At 61.9% G+C, this 6,500-nt stretch overlaps 1 long non-coding RNA gene across 2 annotated transcripts; it reads right to left on the bottom strand.

Annotated features, from left to right (window-relative positions):
- Positions 1 to 3,836: 3,836 nt before the first annotated feature.
- Positions 3,837 to 6,067, bottom strand: LOC139185882 (uncharacterized). Of its 2 annotated transcripts, none has more exons than XR_011569494.1 (2): positions 5,977 to 6,067; positions 3,837 to 4,170 (listed from the first exon to the last, which is right to left on the bottom strand). It is a non-coding gene; the product is annotated as an uncharacterized lncRNA (long non-coding RNA). The 2 variants fall into 2 exon arrangements; XR_011569495.1 differs by having other exon boundaries at positions 5,845 to 6,041.
- Between the last annotated feature and the right edge of the window lie 433 nt (positions 6,068 to 6,500).

Below are 6,500 nucleotides of genomic sequence, written 5' to 3'. Positions count from 1 at the left end.
AGTGCTAAAGAAATTGCTGGGCCGCAGAACAGAATCCCTCAAAGCTGGGGGGATCGGAGTCGCCCGAGTCACCGGGGCAGAGGCGTTGGGTTTCGCTTCAGGTGCTCCGCTGGGCCCACATTCCTGCCGGGCAGGGGCTTAGACGCTGGCACCTGTGACAAAGCCCTAACCCGGCCTCCAGCCTCGCCGCAGAGCCATTATGCTGATGAATGAATGTTTCCCAGGCGCTCAGGCCTTTTTGGCTGATTGCATTTGGACAGCCCGTTCCTCCAGCACCCCCTCGGAAGCCCGTCTATTTATTTTATTTAGTTTTGGGTTGGGAGGGGGTGGGGTGCCATCCCTGGGTCACTGGGAGTGGGGACGGGGAGGCCGGCAAGTCTCCACCCATCTGAACAATAGTGTCTCTGTTGAGCCCAGGGAGGAAAAGGAGGCAGGAAGTAGCCTGGGCATGGGTCAAGGGTCAAGAGGCCCTGGGGCCTCCTGCTTGGGGCCTCAGCCCCCTGCCCCGCAGAGCTGCCCTTGGCAGGGAGGTCAGTCCTCAGGGCCCTGGAACCCAGGCACCATGGGTCTGCCCCTGGCACGGCTGCCTCACTAGACAGCCTGGGCGAACTCAGGTGGGCAGGAAGTCTGGACCAGCTGCCCAGATAGCCTGTGGGGCCTCTTGACTGGGGCTTTTGGCTGCCCAGGGGCTGCCCAGAGTGGTGACCTGGAAAGGCCCCTCCCCTGGCTTCCACAAGGGTCTGTTCACACCTGTTACCTGGCTCCCAGGGGGCCCCAGGCCTGCCCTGCCCTCAGGGAGCTCTCACCGGGAGCAGGTGTGCCAGCCAGGGGCAGCCACTAGGTCCCTGAGGCCAAGAGATGAGAAGGGACTGGGCGGTCCCGGGGCTGGGCTTCTTTCCCGTCCTCCACCAGTGCTGGGGACAGCGACCCACCTCCCACACCCTGACTCCGCCCCGCTCCACCCCTGGGACCCGGCTCCTTCTGAGTCTTCAGCCTCAGGACCTTTGCACCTGCTGTGTCTTCCGGCTACACACTTTCCACCAGCTCCCCGGTCCCCTTCCACGTGGCTGACCCCACTTGGAACCACTGGAGGGTGGTCGAGGCCTTTGCTGGAGAGCTGGGTGCCCTTGGACCACAGTGGGAGTGTCCGAGGCCTGTGAGTGGATGAGGGACTGAGCAGGAGCTTGTGATGGGCTTCGGGACACAAACCCCAAAATATAGCACCTGGGCTTATGAATGTTAAAGCTGAAGGAGCTGGAGAAAACTGTGGAAGCAGGAAGGTCGTTCTGACCTTTCCCTACCTTCTTTTTTCCCTCATCTCCAAAGACCGGGCCCCCGAGTGGAATCCTAACTGGCAGGCCTTGCTAAGCTCCCCGTTTGCTCTGCTTGCCTGACACTCCTGCCCCTCCTGGTTCTCCCAGGACTGCCTGCCCCTCACACCCAGTCACCCCCAGGGCTCACTGCCTCTCTGGATGTTCACTTCCTCAGCAGGAAAACTTACACGAAATAGGTTGTTGGCTTTTCTCTGTTGAACCATCTTTGTCATTTCACTGTTTAGATCCGGCCAGGGGTCCTAAGATGGACAGGAAACGCCCTTCTCCCCCGATTCCTGCGGGAGTGGGTGGGGGAGAGGGTGGGGTGGGGGTGGGGGGCTGGAGGAAGCGGGGCACAGATGCTTAGTCGGGATGCTCCTGCCCCGGGTGCAGGGAGGTGCTGTGGCTCAGTGTCCCTGATCCCTGGTAACAGATGCCACAGGCTGGATGGTGGAAAACAATGGGAACTGACTCTCTCCCAGTTCTAGGGGCCAGAAGTCCTAAAGGAAGGTGTGGGCGCAGCTGTGCTCCCTTCGGAGGCTCCCTCCTGCCTCTCCACCTGCTGCTGGCGGCTCCAGCTGTCTCTGGCTCTCGTCACTAAGGTCTCTGCTCCCCCTTCACACAGCTTCTCTGTGTCTCGAATCTCGCTCTGATTTTCTCCGATGAGGACAGCAGTCACTGGATGTTGGGCCACCCGCGCCCAGGACCACCTCAAGCTCCTGGGCTGATCACTTCTGCGAGGACCCTGGGTCTGCCGCTCTGGCTTCCATGTGCCTTCTGGAAGGGGATGTAGCTGTCCTCCCTGAGAGCGGGGACGCCAAACTCAGGGCTCACTACAAGGCCGCCTGCCCACCTACGTGGACTCGGGACCCAGAGGAGTGCCCTGGGTCAGCTCCCTGTGCACCAGCTCACTCAGGGCTGAGCTGGTGATTTCTGCTCTCCCAAGGGAAGGATTTCGGGCTTCCCTGGTGGCTCAGCTGGTGAAGAATCCGCCCACAATGCCGGAGACCTGGGTTTGATCCCTGGGTCGGGAAGATCCCCTGGAGAAGGGAAAGGCTTCCCACTCCCGTATTCTGGCCTGGAGAATTTCATGGACTGTGTAGCCCATGGGGTCGCAAAGAGTCAGACACGACCGAAGGATTTTCACTTTCACTTTCAAGGGAAGGATTTCAGTGTCAAGGGTGTCTTTACTGACGTGTGTTTCCAAACGTCCCTGGATGCCCCTGGGTCCAGCTGGCGGGAGGCTTCTCGACCAGTGAATATCCAGCTGTGCTTGAGCTGTTGAGGCGTCTGTGTGGAGGGGGACGCACGATCTCATCCACAGTGACGCCAGGGGGTGTGCTCCCCGCCTCCTGGGTCGTCAGAGGGGCTCAGGCAGACTCCGTCTGCAGGAGCCAGAGGGCCCTGCCCTGGCCGCATTCCTGGTTCTCACATGTGGGGTCTGGATGGGGGCCCGAAGCTGTGCTCAGGCCCCGCCCTCACCCACCACCGCGGGAGGGACATCACATGCCTGGCCCAGCACTTCTGACCCCAGCTGGCCCACCATAACCCCTCGGCCAGTCTAGAGGCTGAAGCCCCGAGGGGCTGCGTGGTCAGCACTGGAGCAAGGCCAGTGATGCCTCCCTGTTGGTGTGGGCGCCCACCCTCCAGCACTGCCAGCGGTACCAGTGTGGGGGTCCCCTTCCCGCTCCCGAAAACCCCCCCGCACCTGGGGGCTTCTCAACTCCGTCACTATGACCACCGCCACCAGGCACAGCTTCCGGCCAGGCGGCCAGAGGCGGCCAGCACCGGGGTGTGGACGCCTTGGCCAAGCCTCCTGACAGTCAGCGCCCGGGGCCATCACCCCGGCGACTGGTGAGTAAACTGAGTCTCCCAGAGGGGAGGTCCTCAAGTTTCCAAGTAGCTTCAGGGTGGGGTTCCAGGGGGTTGGCCAAGCCCAAGGCTGTGACCAGCTCATGTCAAAGACACGCTGCCCCCTTGCTCGTCTTCATGCCCTGCAGCCCCGTGGGAGCCCCAGGGTGGCCAGTGCCTGCCTAGAGGCCCCCACCAGCCAAGCCTGTGCAGTGGGGGTGGCGGACAGGCTCCTGGGCATTGCCTGGGAGCAGATTCCAGGGGCCCCTTGAACACTGTGTGCACGAGGAGGGGGCCTTCCACAGCCCGGAGTGCACCCCCAGGGACCCCTCCTCTTGTCTGACCACCTAGTACCTGAGGGGCTGGGGTGGGTGCTGGGCAGGGTGGGGGCGGGTGGGGCGCTGAGCGGGGGTAGGTAGGGGTGCTAGACAGGAGTGGGTGGGGGTGCTGGGTGAGTGGGGGGCGGGTGGGAGAGCTGGACAGGGGTAGGTAGGAACGCTTGGCGGGGGCGGGTAGGGGAACTGGGCGGGGGCATGTGCAGATGCCATGTCCCATCAGGGGTGGCTCTGCCAAGAACCGTCAGTGCCAACCCCAAGTAGGGGGACTGTCCCCGGTTCCCAGGGTGGCATTAAATTGCACAGGATGGAAATCAGACTCCAGGCAGCCCACACCTGAGAAGGGACCTTCTTTGTCTGCTCTTGGGGGTAAATTCCGGCCTCCCAGCACCCCGACTGCAATTCTGTCCACTTAATTTGGCTTTTGTCTGGGTGGCCCCCAGAGGGGATTACCCAGGGGTCCTGTTACAAGGCCCCCATCTCAGCCACTAATGAGTTCTGGGGCGGGCGGCAGGGGCAAGCTTGCGGCCTGTTTCCACATCGTCCTGGTAACCACGGGCGGCCGCCGCTCCCAGGGCAGGGAGGGCGGTCAGCCAGCAGGCCACGGACGTTCCTGTGCTTGCGGGGTGTAAGGTCCGCACGCCGGGAGATGTGTCAAGTGGTGACAAGTGCTGTAAAAAAAAAAACACAGGTGGGGTGAGTGTCCCCGGGACAGGAAGGAGGCCGCCCACGTGGAGGACAGAGGACAGAGGGAGGTGAGAGCCGGGAGGGCAGGTCAGAGACAGGCGACTAGATGAGGCTCTGCGGGGGGGTGGGCAGGCTTGAGTGGGCTGTACTTCATGGAAGAGGAAACTGAGGGTCAGAGTGGCTCAGAGGCAGTGCCCTGGGGTCTGTCCAGCTGACAGGAGTGGGGCTGGGTTCTGATCTTGATCCTGGGATTTCAACCTGCTTTCATGACCGCTTTGGCCTGAGTCCACCCTTCCGGTGGCCCCTGACCTGAGCAGGAAACCCCATCGCAGGTTCAGACACAGGACTCCCGAGGCAGTGGGTTCCCCGGGGAAGGCACACAGTGGGGTCTCAGCCCCCGCCCCCTGTGGCTGGCTGGCCTCTGCTGCCCCCTGGCTGCCACCTTGGCGGGGCCACGCGACCCCATCGTGTATTACCTGGAGGCTCCAACCAGCGCCCAACCTGGGATTTTGCAAACAGGTTCACCAAATTGTCAATTAAGTGAAAATCAATCCTGAGTCATTCATCACAGGCTGCTCGGGCGGCGCATGGGCCTCCATCGATCGGGGCCCCCGGGGAGCGATTAAGGCCAAGTGCAGCCCCGCACCCGCTGCCTCAGGGCAGCCTCTGCGATCCATCATCCAGAATGGCCCTGCCCCCCACCTGGGGCTCAGGGCCTGCCCGGGGGATGGCCGAAATGGGCCCAGGGCCCTCTGCTCCAAACCCGGAGGCTCGTCTCCCCGTCAGCACCCCGAGCCTTGCCCCACCCCCCTACCCAGCCTTCCCTGGGGACCCAGCCCCTACCCCCAGCACCACTGCTCCAGGACGGCTCCCCTGTCTCTCCCTGCTGGCCCCCGCAGCCCTGCCGTCTCCTTCTCCCAGCACCTGGGGACACTGGGGTCTCCTCCTCACGAGGGGCCATCAGGGACCAGGGGAAATATGCAGAGGAGACCGCATACCCCCAGCCTCAGCCTCCTGTTTCTAGCTGGCCTCCCTGCACTGGGCACCCTGACCTTGCCCCCGACTATTGCCCTCCCTGCGGCAGGGGGCTAGGACTCGCCTTCAATGTGCTGAGCTGCGCTCCAGGCCCCCCTGTAGGGACAGAGTCCAGTGGGGTGCCCGCCTAGGGGCAAGTCCCCGGATAGCAGGCTGGGGTGCTTCTCATGACACCAGAGCTCCTGGATTGCCCCGTGGCTCCCTGCGCTCAGCCAGGAAATCTGCAGGTCCAGAAAAGCCTGAACCATAATTCCTTTATAATGCAGCACTCAGGCCATCATTTTATGTCAACAGGAAATAAAGCTCCTTCACCCCACCTGCAAACAGCCTGTCCCCAGCCTCCTCTCTCAGGAGCTGAGCCCAGATTTCTGGAGCCTCCCGGCAGGCACTTCAGGGCCTGAAGAGCTAGGACTGAGATCCTGTGCAGCCAACCCGTGGGGGCTGGGCACCCTGCCCTCTGAGTCAGTGGTGCCTCGCTCGAGTGGAGGCCGAGCATGTGACCGGGATGCCCTGGCTGTCCCCACTGGGCAGAGGAGCACAGGTTGAGAAGAGCTCCCAGCCCTGCTTCCTGGGCTTAAGGTGGAAACCAGCAGGCCTCACCACCACCCAGAGCCCCTCCTCACCTCCCCTCCTCCCTAGAGCACAGAAGTCCAGGCTGCATGTAGGGATCGCTCCAGGGGTTTACAATTGTCCATACTGGTTGACATTCCAGTTGCACTTCTGGGGGTCAGTTCATAGCCAGTATCCCTGCCTACCTGGGTCAGACGTCCCAGCCCTCCTGGAGCTGAGGCAAGAGCAATCAGCCTAAGTAGGAGGAAGGTTCTCTGCTCAAAGGCAAGCTCAGAGCATTACTCATTCACTTATTCATTTAATCACCTAGAAATATTCATTAAACCATTGGAGGACTTTTGCTTCTAACTATGAAGGAGTAACGGGGACTGAAATGTCCTTCATGTGGGGAAAAAAAGAAAAACCGAGAGCAAAATATGTAAAATGTGTAAAACAATGGTTGTCCAACACTGGAAGGTAGGCATTGGCAGATAGTGATCCCCAAGAGAGGGGGAGCAAGCAAGGTGAAGGCTCAAGGACCAAGCACCACAGAGGTGAGGGCTGTGTGGAGAGTGGGGGAGCCCCAGAGGGCCATGTGGAGAGTGGGGGAGCCCCAGAGGGCCGTGTGGAGAGTGGGGGAGCCCCAGAGGGCCGTGTGGAGAGTGGGGGAGCCCCAGAGGGCCGTGTGGAGAGTGGGGGAGCCCCAGAGGGCCGTGTGGAGAGTGGGGGA

Source organism: Bos indicus, chromosome 11 (assembly GCF_029378745.1).
Source record: "Bos indicus isolate NIAB-ARS_2022 breed Sahiwal x Tharparkar chromosome 11, NIAB-ARS_B.indTharparkar_mat_pri_1.0, whole genome shotgun sequence".
In the NCBI taxonomy this organism is placed as follows: domain Eukaryota; kingdom Metazoa; phylum Chordata; class Mammalia; order Artiodactyla; family Bovidae; genus Bos; species Bos indicus.
Note: the sequence above shows the minus strand (reverse complement) of the source record. Positions and strands in the feature narration are given on the sequence as shown.